Source organism: Cebus imitator, unplaced genomic scaffold (genome assembly GCF_001604975.1).
Source record: "Cebus imitator isolate Cc_AM_T3 unplaced genomic scaffold, Cebus_imitator-1.0 Scaffold156, whole genome shotgun sequence".
In the NCBI taxonomy this organism is placed as follows: Eukaryota; Metazoa; Chordata; class Mammalia; order Primates; family Cebidae; genus Cebus; species Cebus imitator.
This window is the reverse complement of record NW_016107471.1, coordinates 501,727-517,697: the sequence shown is the minus strand read 5'-3', so window position 1 is coordinate 517,697 and position 15,971 is coordinate 501,727. Positions and strand designations below refer to the sequence as shown.

At 37.1% G+C, this 15,971-nt stretch overlaps 1 long non-coding RNA gene across 2 annotated transcripts in view; it reads right to left on the bottom strand.

Annotated features, from left to right (window-relative positions):
- The window catches only part of LOC108314548, a 21,481-nt gene extending 8,400 nt beyond the window's left edge, over positions 1-13,081 (bottom strand). Inside the window, exons 1-5 of one of the 2 annotated variants that reach the window (XR_005202613.1) lie at positions 12,889-13,080; positions 10,960-12,399; positions 9,683-9,876; positions 2,390-2,505; positions 1,366-1,454 (exon numbers count right to left, since the gene is read on the bottom strand). This is a non-coding gene — a long non-coding RNA (uncharacterized LOC108314548). Of the gene's footprint in view, positions 1-1,365; positions 1,455-2,389; positions 2,506-9,682; positions 12,400-12,888 lie in introns of both variants that reach the window. The other variant, XR_005202612.1, reaches the window with a different exon arrangement.
- Positions 13,082-15,971: the final 2,890 nt, after the last annotated feature.

The following is a 15,971-nucleotide window of genomic DNA, read 5'->3' as shown; positions in this document are numbered from 1 at the left end:
CCACATGTTCTCACTCATAGGCGGGTGTTGAACAATGAGAGCACATGGACACAGGGAGGGGAGCACTACACACTGGGGTCAGCTGGGGGGAAATAGGGGAGGGACGGTGGGGGGTGGGGAGCTGGGGAGAGATAGCAAGGGGAGTGATGCCAGATGTAGGTGATGGGGAGGAAGACAGCAAATCACACTGCCAGGTGTGTACCTATGCAACAATCTTGCATGTTCTTCACATGTACCCCAAAACCTAAAATGCAATAAAATTAAATAATGGGAAAAAAAAAACTAGGACTGTACTGCTAAATATAGAAAAGGAGAAGATTATATAGTCAATTATATAAATTCAATTGGTATGCTTATTTTCATTCTTTTCAACTATTCCTTTCGTGGTCTGAGGTAAAGGGATTCCTTTGGAGGTTGTTACATGAGCAGCGTGACTCAGACTCCATGGGACTTGCAGTCATAATCCTGATGACCGAAATAGGAAAATGAGGTAAGCAATGCCTTATAGGATGGAACCACTTAACTTCAAACCGTGACTGAGAATGACAGGAACCCAACTCAAAACTCAACGTCAGCAACAGCTGGAACCATGGCCTTACTTCTCTCTCTCTCTGCCATCTCTGCTTCTCTTTGTCCATTGACATCCTTCCTACAGATTTGTTCACAAAGCTGAAACTCTGTCTATCATTATCCTAGACTCACATCTTACTAGTTTCACCACCAACAGGAGGAAAAAAAATCTTTCCCCGATTCCAGCTCAACAATACCCAGGAAAGGATGCTGTTTGGCTTGACTTGAGTCATTCCCTCATTTTATGACCAATCCCTGTGTGCAGTAAGGTAATCCACTAGTCTAAGTCAGGTATCTTCTCTACCCCTGGATGGGGACAAGCCTGAGGAGTGTATAAAGAACAAGTCAGGAAACAATGATTGATAGTCCCTTCTAGAACCACGATATTGTAATTGGAGAAAAGCTGTTCCCCCTGCCCCCAATAAAAGCAGAGAGAGAAGGGGGACAGTGATCTCAGGCAAACAGAAGGAATAGAGCTTCACAATATCTGAACAGAGACTCTTTCTATTTGGCTTTGGCATCCTTTACATTGGAAGCACATTTTGGAATTCAGCACATAATTCAGTTCAGTACAAGGCTGGGTTTCTTTGCTTTACTTATTGATATCTTGAGTTCCCTCACTGAGTAACTCAATCAGACAATTTCCTTGGAGATGAGGACTGAATTCATACATTTTCCTAGGTATTTTTGTACACTTAGTAAATTCCCATTGAAAAAAGTCCAGCCAACTTTCCTTGCCACGCTATAAATGTAACAATGTTTGGTTTATAGCAGCAGTAGTTTTAGGGAGCCTACCATTGTTTGGAATTCTTCCCCTGTGGCTCACAGTTGCTCCCAAGGTGATGGTCCCCATACCATTTTGTCTTCATAATACTAACAGCTCACTGCTGAATCAAACAGGGCCAGCCTCAGCCAGAAAAAAAAAAAAAAAAGAGAGAGAGAGATAGATGTGAGAGCAATAGTCTCCTACAAGCTGAGCCTGAGTCTTGGAGATGTATTATACTAACAGTGGACATTTAATTCAGCTACACTGAGCTGTCAAGAATCACGGGCAAATGTGTGTTCCCATGATATAGAAATGATTTTTCTGCATTGAGCTGAATTAAATGTCCATTGAGTTCTGACTTTGTGATGGTGCTTAATATATTCCAGATTTTTTTTTCTCGCTCTGATGCCAGGCTGGAGTGCAGTGGTATGATCTCAACTCACTTCAACTTCTGCCTCCCAGGTTCAAGCAATTCTCCTGCCTAAGCCTCCCAAGTAACTGGGACTATAGGTGAGTGTCACCACACCCAGCTAATTTTTGTTTTTTTAGTAGAGATGGGGTTTCACCATGTTGGCCAGGACGGTTTCAATCTCTTGACCTCGTGATCCGCCTGCCTCAGCCTCCCAAAGTGCTGGGATTACAGACATGCGCCACCGCACCCAGCCTTCGGATTTTTTTAGTATTTATGTTATATTCTTACAATGGCCATTTTTTAAACTTAAAATAATGTCTACTATTTTTTAACTACTTGGTTAGGTGTTTCTATATGTCTTAGCTAATTCAACAAAATTAAAGTTAGCATTTACACACACACACACCATTAATGATTAAAGAAGATGAGGTCTAGAGAGATTAAGGGTTACACACCTAAACTCATGATCCTTCTATGTTATGAAGCCAGAGTTTCTGACCAGGTCTGTCTGACTTCCAAAGCTGTCTTATGGCACTATTTGGCTAGAAAAATCACATCCTAATTGAATTTCTAACTATTGTATAGTTAATATTTCCTTTGCAAGACATTGGTGCGCATTCAGTCCAAGCAGAAATATTCACCTCCTAACATAGTGACACTTTCATTCCACACATCCAGCATGGAATTTCCAAACATTCAAAATCATCTTCACATTAAGCCACTTGTTTAGAGAAGTCCCCATCTTGAACACTTTGAGCTGTCAAGAACCAGGGGCAAGTGTGTGTTCCCATCATATAGAAATGATTTTCTAAAATTATCTTCAGGAACAAAATCATAACAAAGAGTTTGGATGGTGAGGGGAGAAACTTTTTTTTTTTTTCATTTTGTTTCACTTTCTGAAAAGATTTTCCTCAAATGCTCTAAAAATCTCATTTGGGATAGAAATCAAACAGAACCAGACTCAGCCAGGAAAAAAAAAAAAAAAAAAAAGATAGATAGATGTGAGAGTCACAGTCTCCTGCAAGCTGGGCCTTGGGGATGTCAGCTATGTGTCAACACCTCTCCTCTGGTAACAATGTCAGTACCGTCACCAAGAAAGGCAAAAGAAAAAAATCTTCACTCAGCAGCATGAGCCCAGAAGAGACAACCAAAGAGAATGGCAAAACAGTGTCAGTAAACAGAATAACTGTGGGTAAGAAGGGAGTAGTGTGGTCTAAACACAAGGTTCTGTTTCTATTTCATTATAATGACTATGGAATCCTGTGAGATAAAACACATTTGTTAAAAAGGGAAGATGTGTTCCCTTTCGTAAGTTGAGTAAACATGGTCTACATTCAAGATCATATCACGGAGAGAAATGATTCTTCCTTCCCAGATTTTCTTCTGGGACCAAGGAGCCAAAGGAGTTTGAACAGTGCATTTTTCAGTTTTTGTTTGTTTCTTTTCTGAAAGAAGTTAGAATGTATCAGCTGATGTCACTAACATGCCTCCATACTTCTGAGGAAGAGGAGATAGAAACAAAAGTGAAGAAAATAAATTTAAATTGGCATGCTCTTAACTTTACCAGCTGGCTGAAAGGGCATTTTTCCTAATGAATTGGAAACAATTCACAGCCTAACTGTAAATGGAAGGAAGGCCCTGGGATAGCTTAAGAAAATGTACAAAAATTAATATATGCATAATGATTTTCATATTTTTGCTTCTTATATATGTTTATCTGAATATTCAACTCTGAAGAATAACAGGTGGTCTGCCTTATGCTATGTACAAACATAGATAGATAGATGGAGAGATAGATGATAGATTAGACATAAAACCTTAAGAGTTTTAGGTTTTTTGGAGGGAGAGAACTTATTTATTTTATATATGGTTTGGGGTTTGGGTATATGTGTGTGTGTATTTGTAAGCCATTTTTAAAAAAAAAAATTTCATGTATCCACACATTAGAAAATAAAATGAAAAAAATCTGACAAAAATTCAAAGTAATAAATGTAACAGAATTTGCAAAATGTATATGAAGATTTTTTAAAAGATTTATTTTTATTTGTATAAATGTATGGGGTGAACATGTAATTTTGTTACATTGCTATACTGTACAGTGGTGAAGTCAGGGCTTTCAGCATAACCATCAGTGGAGTAACATACATTTTACCCATTTCTGATCATCCACTCCACTCTCACCCCACCCAAGAGTGCCCAACATCTAACATTCCACACTCTACTTGCAAGTGTACACATTATTTAGCTCCCACTTATAAGCAAGAACATGCAGTATTTATCTTTCTGTTGAAGACATTTTTTAAAACACTGAGAAAGGGAACCAAAGAAGACTTAGACAAGTGGAAAGGTGTACCATGTTCTTGGATAAGAAGGCACAGTATAATAAAAATGCCAATTTTCTCTACCATAATTTATACAATTAACATGATATTATTAAAATAACTATAGGATTTTTTTTCAACTGAGCAAGCTGTTCAAAGTTTTTATATAAATTGAATATGCAAAACAGGAGAATTCTGAAAAAGAGGTATAAATTGGAGGAACTAGACTTATTAGGTATTTAAAATATATAATAAAGCTATAATAATTTAAACAATCTGTACCTGCACTTGACTAAACAGAGAAATCAATGGAACCCTATGGAATCCAAGAATTAGATGTATATACCTAACAGTATATAGTATATAATAAAATTGCATTAGAAATTATGAGGAGAAAATGGATTTATAAATGATGTTGGGAAACTGGGCAGTCATCTAAAGAACAAGTTTATTCCATAGGTAGCACCTTTGTACTTAATGAATTTTGATGGATTAATTATAAAAATGTAAGAAATAAAATTAAAAAGTTATAGAAGAAACTATTATGGGCTTCTTAAAAATGTAATCTGACAGTGTAAGATACTTTGTACACATGATTCAAAAGCATAATAGAACAAGTAAACACAACCATAAGAAACTAAAAATGGCCAGGAACAGTGGCTCACACCTGTAATCCTGGCACTTTGGGAGGCTAAGGCAGGCAGATTGCTTGAGCCCAGGAGTTCAAGACCAGCCTGGGCAACATAGGGAAGCCCTGTCTCTACAAAAAAATACAAAAAATTACCTGGATGTGGTGGAACATGCCTGTAGTGCCAACTACCCAGAAGTCTGGGGTAGGAGAATCACCTCAGCCCAAGAGTTTGAGGTATCACAAAAGGGATACATTAAGGACTCAAATAAATAAATAATAAAGCCATCCACCAAATAGAAAAAAAAAGTAGAAAAGAGTACAAATAGATAGTTTATAGAAAAGGAAATTAAAATGAGAAATGCAAATAAATTTCACATTAAAATATCATTTTTCAACTATCAGGAAGATAAAGATCTAAAACTTTTATTGCATACTCTGTTGGCAAGTCTATTAGGAATGGGCACTCTCACTCATGCTGATGGGAATAGGTATTGGTAAAACCCTCTTGGAGTGTGATTTAGCAATGTATACCAAAGCTATAAATATGCATACTTTTTACCTAGCAAAGGTTATCCTACAGATTTACCATGCATATGTGTGAAATATGAAAGCACAAGGTTATACATTACAGCTTTTTTTAATTATAAATATTGGACACAGCTTACTATCCTTGCATAGGAGCTGATAAAATCAAATTTGGTACATCCATTTCAACATGCTTACTCCATACAACTTCAAATACCAAAGAAAAGGACAAAACAAATCCAAAGCATATACATAGTGATCCTAAATCCCAGTTTCCAGGGCAGTCTGGGTTTATGCTTGTTGTCCTAGAGTTTCATCCAGTTGACATTGCCTTGTATTCTCCAAAGTGATCTATTTAACAAATAATCTGGTTGCTGAAACGGAGTAATTGTTTATACCCCCGCTCCCCACTGACAGTTTCATATGTTAAGTCCTAACTCCCTATGTGATAGTATTAGGAGGTGAGGCCTTTGAGAGGTAATTAAGACATGAGGGTAGAGCCCTCATGAATGGGATCAGTCTTATAAAAAGACTCCAGGGAGCTCTTTTGCCCTCTTTCTGCTATTTGAGAATACAACAATCTGGAACCAGGAAGCTGGTTCGCACCAGAACCCAACCTTGCTGGCACCACGATCTCTAACTTCCAGCTCCAGAATGATGAGAAATAAATTTCTGTTGTTTGTTAGTCAATCAGTCTATAGTCTTAGATTGGTGCAAAAGTTATCACACAATTACTTTTGCACCAACTAATAATTGCAAAAATCACAATTACTTTTGTACCAACGTAACAACTTGTTCCAGCAGCCCAAACTAACTAAGGCAGTCACTCTAGGTGTACTTCGCTTTGGAAGTGAGAGAAGGGATTGGGGTGAGGCAGAGAGTGGGATATGAGGTTAGATGAAGGGAAAGGGAAGTGAAAGACAACTTGATGCATCCCGGCCAACTTGGTACCATTCAATTCTTCTCTTTTTGGCCCTATCGAAGCCGTAAGCTATAGATGGTAAGTTTCTGGAGTCAAGAGAGCCTAGGTTCAAATCCTGGCTGTATAATTTACAATCTATATGATCTTGGCCAATTCCTTAACCTCTCTCTGCTTCAGGTTTCTCATCTATAAAATTGAGATACTAGCACCTATCTCATTAAGGTTATTGAGAGGATTAGATGAACTAATGTATGTGAAGCACTTAAAACAGAGTCTGACACCTATGAAGCACTACAGATGCATTAACAATTACTGTGATTCATGGTGCTCTTAGTGTCACTACCTCATCCAGGCCTTGACAAAGTCAATACATACTGAAAGGCTGAACTACTGAAATAAATTACAACTAAGATCTATATATAAACTGCATTCACTCATCCAACATATTTTTGATGAACATTTATATTTAAGGCTCTGACTCTTGGAGAGTAAAATTTATATAAAGCATGGTAGGAAAATAAGATGAATTGGTATAAAGCCCACATGCATAAGATGAAACTATTATAAAATGTGTTGATTATGAATTTCTAAAACTTGATTAATTTAACCAAAAGCAGTCTAGTTATCAGGAAGTTCGCTGATCTTTTGATTATCTGATAATCTTAATAAAACTTCAAAACAAGATAAACATTATTAATATAGGCCAGTTTTAGCTAATACTGAACAATAAAGGGGTAACTTAACTGCACTTTCTTGGTCAAGAACAAGAACTTTGGAACCAGGATAGGCTCAGATTTGAAACTAGCTCTGCCACTTTCCTTGTGTACCTTGAGCAAGATACCTAAACTTTCTCTCCATTAATTCTTCATATGTAAAATAAGCAGCACTAGCTACCAGTTGATACAGTGTTATGAGGATTAAAGGCAGTTACATAGTGTTTAGCCCATAATAAATGCCCAGTAAGTACTTGCTACTTGCAAACATCATAATTATTATTTCTCTGAATTTAAACAAGTAGTACTTATATCTCTATTCAAGTTATCTTCTCCACCTGATTTGCCTTGATTTTTCTCTATGTAAATGAGATTAAACATAATTCATTATTGTTAAAATAATGAATGTTTTTAAAAATGTATCTCCAAAAATCAGTGACTTGGTGATATTTCTCATAGCAAGAGTATAAACTAACTCCCCTTGAGGGAGTGACATAGCCATCTCTTTGTTTAGGTGATTTCTAGACTTCCTATTTAGGCAAGGCTCTGATCTAGAAGACATAACTTTTTATAATGCAGCTCTGATGACACAGCATGAGTGATGGAGCTATAAACAGACTCCCTCCACCTCCCCCACAAACCATGTTTCTGTAGGATGAGGGCCCAGTCAGTGGGAATTCACTTGTAAAAGACTTGGAAATACTTTCTTCAGCCCACAGCTGAGCACCAAAACTTTTCAGCTATATGCCATCTCTCTTAAAATTATGTTCTAAGCCAAGAGAAAAGTCTTGCTAAGTTATTTATGTTTAGAGCCATTTGACTTCTCATTTTAAAGTACGAATATTACAAGTAACTTAAATAGCAGGCACAGTCTAAAGATTTAAAAGGAAGAAAAAGTTGATGAATTGCTGATATACTTACTAAAGTGAATATTAGGAATTTTAATGTCAGATGTTCTAATGGGAGAAAAACATGTTTGAGAACTAAAGAGATTAGCTGAGAACTGAACTCTAAGGCAGGTATTTTTAGGAATCTTTGGTAGTGTTTTAATGTCAGTTAGCTTAAGAAACAAAGTAAAGTATTTGTGTCTCATAGTTGCTAGGCAACATATTGGATTTGATTTGGTTTCCAGTCATTTAAAAAAATAGTGCCATGATTATAATAGCAATAAAACAATATTATCCTTTTCTCAATTCAATATTAAAATACTTAAGAACAGTTGGCTTTGATGGGGTCATTATTACTTAACTTTTATTTTTTCATTGTTTCCATATCCTTGTTCTAGAATCCTGGAACCATGCACTGTACTCTTAAAAGGATAACTTATGTCTTAATTGTGCATTATACTGTTTTACTATTTTAAATTAGATATTTACAGAAAATTCAAGATACTGAACCTTGTAGCCTTTTTTCTGAGTTTCTCCACAGTTTGATCATCATATTCCTGATCATCGATATATTTTCTTTTTAAGAAGGCAAGGGAGTAGTATGTACCTGGGAGAGATTTTCACTTCAAATAATCACAATATTGCTATTGAAAGTGGTAAGCTGCAGATATCTTTAAAAAATATTTACACAAAAACCTAACTCCCCAATCAAGCCAGGAAGATTAAGTATTATTAGTATTTATGCATTTCTGTGAATTTTTAACATAGACAATATTTTTGTTTTCTTATAAAGTTAACACATACGTTTTAATTTTTTTTAAGTCAGGTACCACAAAGCAGTATAAAATAAAAAGTAACATCCTTCTTCCTACTCCTTCTTCAAGTTTCTTCGATCATATGCCCCAGAAATAATCATCGCTAACACTTTCTTATGACTCTACATATTTTTAAATTCTGCTTGGAAACATGTACTAGATTTTGACACAACTCATTTATTGTTAGAGCTTGAGTGCATTCTTTGTTACCACCCAACCAAGAGTAAAAAAGAAAAAACAGTTTTTTTTCAAGAAAAAAAAAGGAATCCCTGGACCCAAACATTTCCCTTCCAACTCTTTTCTGGTAGTAACTCTTCCTCCCCCTTCCATTTCTGGCCAACACAAATGCACAATACAATGACACAGCTAACTGACCATATTGGACGGGAATTTCTGGATGGAAGTTTTTAAAACGTTAATGTATCCGAAGCGGCTTCCCAGTTCTTAGTTTAGTCTAAGTTTAATGTACCAAATAGTTACTATCTCTCTTTTATCTGTCATTTATTTCTATTAACTTTCTTTTTTTTATTGTTTACTCTCATTTTATTGTTTACTTTACATAAAAGTTTGAAGGGCTAAAATGATCTGGGCCTCTTCGAGGTACAAGAAGCCCACTCTAGGTACACGTACAAGCTAAAGCTGCACCAAGAAATTGTAACTAACAGAGCTCTCTCTCTCTCTGTCTCTCTATCTCTCTCTCTCTCTCTCACTCTCTTTCACACACACACACACACACACACACACACACACCCCTTAAATCAGAAGGCTTTTCTTCTAGATCCTGTCCTTCTCCAGGATACAGTTTTCTGGATAATCCAAACAATTTCCATCCTACAGCCCTAGGAGAAGCTACTGTTCGCATCCATTTTTGGTATCTGGAAGATCAGTTTCCTTCCTGTTTAGGCCTCATTTCTATAACACGCATTCTGTTCTCTCTTGCCAAATTCTCCACCCCCATTACCCACGCACACGTGCACACACACACACACACACACACACACACACACAATCTTTGCCATAAGGATTTTTTCCAAACTGTTCCTCAGCAGCCACACTCTGAATTAAATCTGTCCTAGGTATTTGGCTTATTGCTTGTCATCAGTAATTTTAGGGTGCCTACCCAGCTCATGCCCTCTTCTCTAAGAGCTGTCTCTTCACACTACAGTCCCAGCTGTTTGTATCACATGACCTCCTTCCTCCTTGGCTATGAGCTGATTGGATCACAGGTGGACATCTGCTCCTTTTGCTGGTCCCATCAGATCCACTCACTTGAGAACTTGAACTAAGAATCCCAGAACTGGGAATCAGCAAAAGCTAAAACGATACTGATATGTTAGGAACTAGGGTGGCAATTTGGGTGTAATCATGCTGATGAAGAAGCAGAAAGAACCAGACTTCAGACAGAAGAAAGCAAATTAACAGACATTCAGAAGCAATTAGAAACATGAGACCATGTGAAAAGAAAAAGCAAAAACCAGAACAAGACCATAAGAGAGAACAAATACTTACTAATTACTGACAACTTTCCATTTTTTCATGAAGCACATTCACATTTTCTGACCCTAAATCCTTTTTTAATAGTTAAGAGTTTTTTTAATAAACTCACCTTGGTTTAAACTATCTTGATTGGACTTTAACGTCTTACAACCAAAGAAATCCCTAACTATCTTTCTTACTCTCTTATCTTCTTTCTATTTTTTTTTTCCTTTTCCTCCCTGGATTTCTCTGCCCCAAAAGATAATCCCATCTGGATATTTTCTCTTAATCTTTGAATCATGCCCAGAAATTGTATGGCATATAATCAATAAATATTGATAAACTTTTATAGCATCAGAACACAAATAATAGGTTCAATTGCATAATGTAATACACAAGCTTTCATTTTTTCAGTGCTAAATTTGAGGCACTACCCCAGGGACTTTACGGTTGTTGTCTCTTTTCTTATAGAAGTCATCCAAAGTGAGAGCTATTTTTGGACTGTTTTATAGAGGAGAAAATAGTCTGAGAACCACGTAGAATAATACTGCCTAAAGACACATAGCTAACAAGCAGAAGAGTCAGGGTTATAGCCCCAGTTTATCTGGTTCACAAATAAATTCTCTAGTATTCAAAGTCCATGTATTTCAATATCAAGTCCATATATTTCAATATCATTCATTTTATAATATAATATAAACACTCTTAGAGAAGTCTAGTCTCCTAGTGCATCTCACTGACACACACACACACACACACACACACACACAAAATGTGCAAGAAATGACAAAAATGAGAAGACTTCATCCTTCACACGTGCCTCTGGAGCCAAAGAGGCAACATTGCAACACAGCAACAAGAATTAAGGAATGAATGAGTTCTGTGCAGTGAAGGAGACAATGGGCATCTCTTTGCTCTCACCTCTATGCCAAAACAGAGTATGAAACTTTCTCCCACCTCATTAACATGGCAGATAACTTGCAGAACAAGGAGGCTGGGCAAGGAGAAATGCACCTCAGTTATCCCAGGAGAAAGGAACAAGAGTAACAGGCATTTTACGGAGTTTGTCTACTCTAAAAGCTCCATGAGAGCAGGAACTCTGTACTGCAGCACCTGGCACATATGAGGAGCTCAATAAATACTGGTAAGTGAATAAATTCCAACTCTCTAAGTTTCAGCAACTGCACAAATTCTGACAATCCTAAATGGGAAGAGAGATGCAAAAATACAATTGATGCTGATTACAATTGAAAGTAAGTTCTAATGGAAATACTGATAATCTTCTGTGGGTGGGAAGGAGGTGGAGATATTCCTGACAATGCAAAGTAACCACTCAGACACAAACAGTAACGGAAGGTGATTAGCACAGAACATAGAGGAGAGTCAGTGAATGACAAAGAATTAGGGGAATACATTTAAAAAGAAAAGAAAAAAATCAATATTTTTTTAAAAATCTGAGAGCATGTACTGCTTATTAACTGACCAGATTAGAAAAATAATTACGGAAGACACCTCAGTTCTTTCTAAACACGCCTGTTGATCTGGTCCTCCCTGTTGCCAGCATCTTCACCTTTTACAAAATGGGTGGTCTTTTTCTTCATTTCACCTTGTGGAGAGGATAATTTGAAGGGACACAGGAAGGTATTTGCTTCTTTGATGCATTTTCCAACAGTATAGATCCCATAAATCAGATCGTCCATGCAGATGATTCCATATTTATCAAGAGATCCAGCAATCAAAGTGTTATCTGTCAAAGGAATTCACAATTCTCTCATTATTGATTTTGCCATAACCACACTGGTAGAGTAGTTCATTTACTAATTTCAGATTTGGGTACCCCCATGCAATATATGGATCTACAATCCTCAACATGTTAATTGAAGCCTTTCGAGCTTCACAAAGGTTCCATTGAAGATTTGATGAAGGCGAAGAAGTTGCAACACCTTTCGGACCTTTGGGCTCACACCATTGATACCTCTGATCCTGATGGCAAATGCCAATTTGGATTCTGTAAGTGCATAGAAATCGCCAGCTTTTCTTGCCATCCAAGCCATTTGAATTTAAGTTCTGTACATCTGCCTATATTCCTTGTGATAATGCTTCACTTTTTCAAAGATAAGCTTCCTCCTTGCCTTTCAAAGCATCTTTTGGGCAAACTTCTTTCTCAGGTGCTTGATCTTCAGCTCTATGAAATCCCTTTGCTATTTCTTAAAGGTTTCTGGCACAGCAGGAACCTTCTTTTTCTCTTTAACACTCTCCATGGTTCCAGCCAGAAAAGAGGCAAAAATCAATACGTTTCACTTAGTGACAACTCTATACAGATTTTGCCAATATTCTAGTAGGAAGGGTTGGAAGTTAATCCTGTGAATACATAGAATATCACATAATAATGATGATAATGATATAATAATATTACTGTAAGTAAATTTTATTGAGGATTTACTAAAATATTTAAAGTAAATTCACTTATTCAAACTTTGAATCCTCACAATAACCCTACTGGGTGTCTACTACTGATAAAGAAACAGATATTCAAAGAGGCAAAGCAATTTTCTTAAGGTGAAAAGATAAGTAAGTGATAAAACCAAGTTTCTAGTTTGAGCTACAGGACTTCAGGGTCCATGTTCACAATCACTGTACTATATCACTCTTAGTCTATATAAACTATACATAATCTGTTCTTCAGTGTGATTTCATCTGCTTTTAATCCATTATATTATTATTATAAAGATCTGGGTTTAAAATAATGAATCTCTTTCAGGTGTTGCTATGTATCCAGTCTGGATCCAGTAGGTCCCACTTTACAGCTGTACAGCAAGTTAGTAGCCAGAACTTCTATCCATTCCTTACCTTTAACTACTAAATACTTGTCTCTCATATATGACTGCAGGGCCTGAATATAAACCAGAGGCAAGAATTTATTGCATTTCAAGTTACTACCTTTAATGTGCCTTTAAAATTATTCTAGACCTGCTTCTGATCTCTCACTGTCAGTGATGACTATACTTCATTTTCAATTCATGCCTATTTAAACCTTTCTAAGCTCATGAAGTTTTTAAAAAATAGATACAGAGATATGTAACAACCTGTCTAAGTTTTGGATCATTTTCTGTGCTTTGGCAACCAGACTTTTGGCTCATGGACTTGAGTTAGCAGTTAAGTTCCAATTCTATTCATTTGTCTAGTTTTGTTATAAACATGAACTTTATGTGTTTTAGAGAGCTTGATTTTTTGGGGGGAGGAGGTGGTTGTTTGGTTTAATTTTATTTTGCCATACTTCCTGCTCACATATGACCCATTCTCCCATTTAGGCAACAGTTTAGGAATTTTAAGACAAAGAACAAAAATGTCAATAATTTTGACTTTTGAGTTTCTAAGACCTGAGATCTAGAGCTTCAAAAGCAAACTTTAAAAAGGAGCTCAGGAAATAATGTCAGCCATAATAAGAGGTCCCCACTGATATCCCCCCACAGTAGCAATAATTTGACAGTCATTCATGTTCAAAAGTGCCTCTGTGGGAGCTGTGGAACCCAAGTAGGATACTACAGAGCCCCGGTATAGCTAAAGACCAAGGAGGGCTGTTTTGAGAATGCAGACTCATGCCAGTTAGGCTCACTGACCATGGTCCTAACTACAAACCCAGAAATAGCCCTATGCCCCTTTAGCCTCAGCCCTAGCCCTACTTGGACATACTCCTGAAACTGGCACCATCTGCCAAGGGAAAGAGGAAAAGCCATGTCTCTCCATATCCTCAGTAATAGGCCCGCCAACTGTGTACTCAAATGGATATCCCAAAATGGCCCTGTGGCCCTTATACAGCTCTGACCTACCACCAGTCCAGAATTATTCCTGCTCACATAAAGCCCAAGAAGGAGCCACATGAAGATCCCATGAGCCATGGACCTGACTGGAAATCCTGAAGCAGTTCTGTGACCTGGCTCCTGCCTTCCTCTCAGTTCTGCCCACCCAGGATCCCAGCAATGCTCATCCATGCCCTGGTAGGAGGTACAATTACCTCAGTACCAGCTGTGAACCCTGAAATAGTCCTGATACTCAGTTGCTGCCCCACTCTGCTATGGTCCTGAGGCAGTTCTGCTCAACCAGAGAACTGGCAGTAGACATGCCCATCTGACCCCCCAGTGGCAGTCCCGGTGACCTCAGTCTTGACTGCAGACCTCGTAGTAGCCCTGTAACCTGGCTCCAGTCCCACTTTACTATAGTCACACAAGCAGTCCTGCCCACCGAAACATCTGCACAAGGACCCATGGAAAGCCACATACATCCACATCCCTGGTAACTGACTCAGTGCCTACAGACTGAACTGAAGACCCAAAGTAGCCTCATAACCCAAGTGACTCCAGCCCAGCTCAATGATGGTGCCCTAGATAGTTCTGTCCCCTGGATATTTGGCAAAAACCACCCTGCTCACACATCTGGTAACAAGCCTACCAACAATGGACCCAACTATAGACCCAGCTACAGCCATATAACTTGGGTCTAGCAACAATCAACTAAAATCCTAGAGGCAATACCATCAGTCTGAGGACCAAGGAGGAGAAAGTCTTTAATCACTGAAACCAATCTATACAAACAGGAAGTGGTATTGGTTCCTTCAAATGCGTAAAGATTAATGCAAGACTACATGAATCAATAAGAATCGGGAAAGTATACCACCACCAAATGAAACTGACAAAACTTTAGCAATTGACAGTGAGGAAATGGAAAATTGCCTGGAAAAATTGCCTGGAAAAAAACTGAAAATCATTGTCTTAAGGAAGCTCAGTGAGCTCCTAAAGAACACAGGTAGGCAACTCAACGATATCAGAAAAATAACACCTGAACAAAACAGTAAGTTCAACAAAGACATAAATCATGCATACAAAAAGAAGCAATAGAAATGTGAAGCTGAATTACACAATGAATTGAATGAAAAATGCAATAGAATGCATCAATAATGGGTGTTATTAAGCAGAAGAAAGAATCTATAAACTCAGACAGGTCAGTTGAAATTATAAAGTCAAAGTGGAAAAAAGGAAAAAAATATGAAAAGAAATGAAAAAAACCTATGGGATTTTGTGGGACATAATTGAGAGAACTATTATGTTCATTATAGGAGTAGAAGACGGAGAACAGAGAGAGAAAAGCAGAAAAGTGGACATGCAGGTACACGAAGCTGAAAAGTTCCCAAATAGGTTCAACCAAAAGAGGACTTCACCAAGACACATTATAATCAAACTGTCAAAAATCAGACAAATAGAGAATTATGGAAGCCAGAAAAAACCAAAACAAAACAAAACTGAATCATCAATATACAAGAGAACATCCACAAGATTGTTGGTGGATTTCTTGGCAAAAATTTTGCAGGCCAGAAGAAAATTGAACAATGTATTCAAAGTGCTGAAAATAAAAATAAATACCTGCCAAAATTACTTTACCTGTCCTTCAGAAATAAGGGAAAGTTAAAGACTTTTCAAGCAAGATAAAAGCTGAGGGAGTTTATCACCATTAGATTTGCATTACAAAAAAATGCTAAAGGAAGTTCCTCAAGCTGAAATGAAAAGATACTAATTAGTAACATGAAGATTTATGAAAGCATAAAACTCACTGGCAAAGGTAAATGTATAGTCAAATTCAGAATACTCTTTAATACTGTAATGGTGATATGTAAATGACTTGTAACTCTAAGATAATGCTTAAAAGACAAAAGTATTAAAAATGTAGCTATAATATTTTGTTAATAGCAAACATTTAAAATATATAAATTGTGACATCAAAAACATAAAATGAGGGGAGAGAGCTACAGTATAGAGTTTATGCAGTCAAAGTTAAATTGTTAGCTTAGAATAAACTTTTATAACATAAAATGTTTTACATAAGCCTTGTGGTAACCACAAAGCATAAACCTATAGTAAATACACAAAAGATAAAAAGAA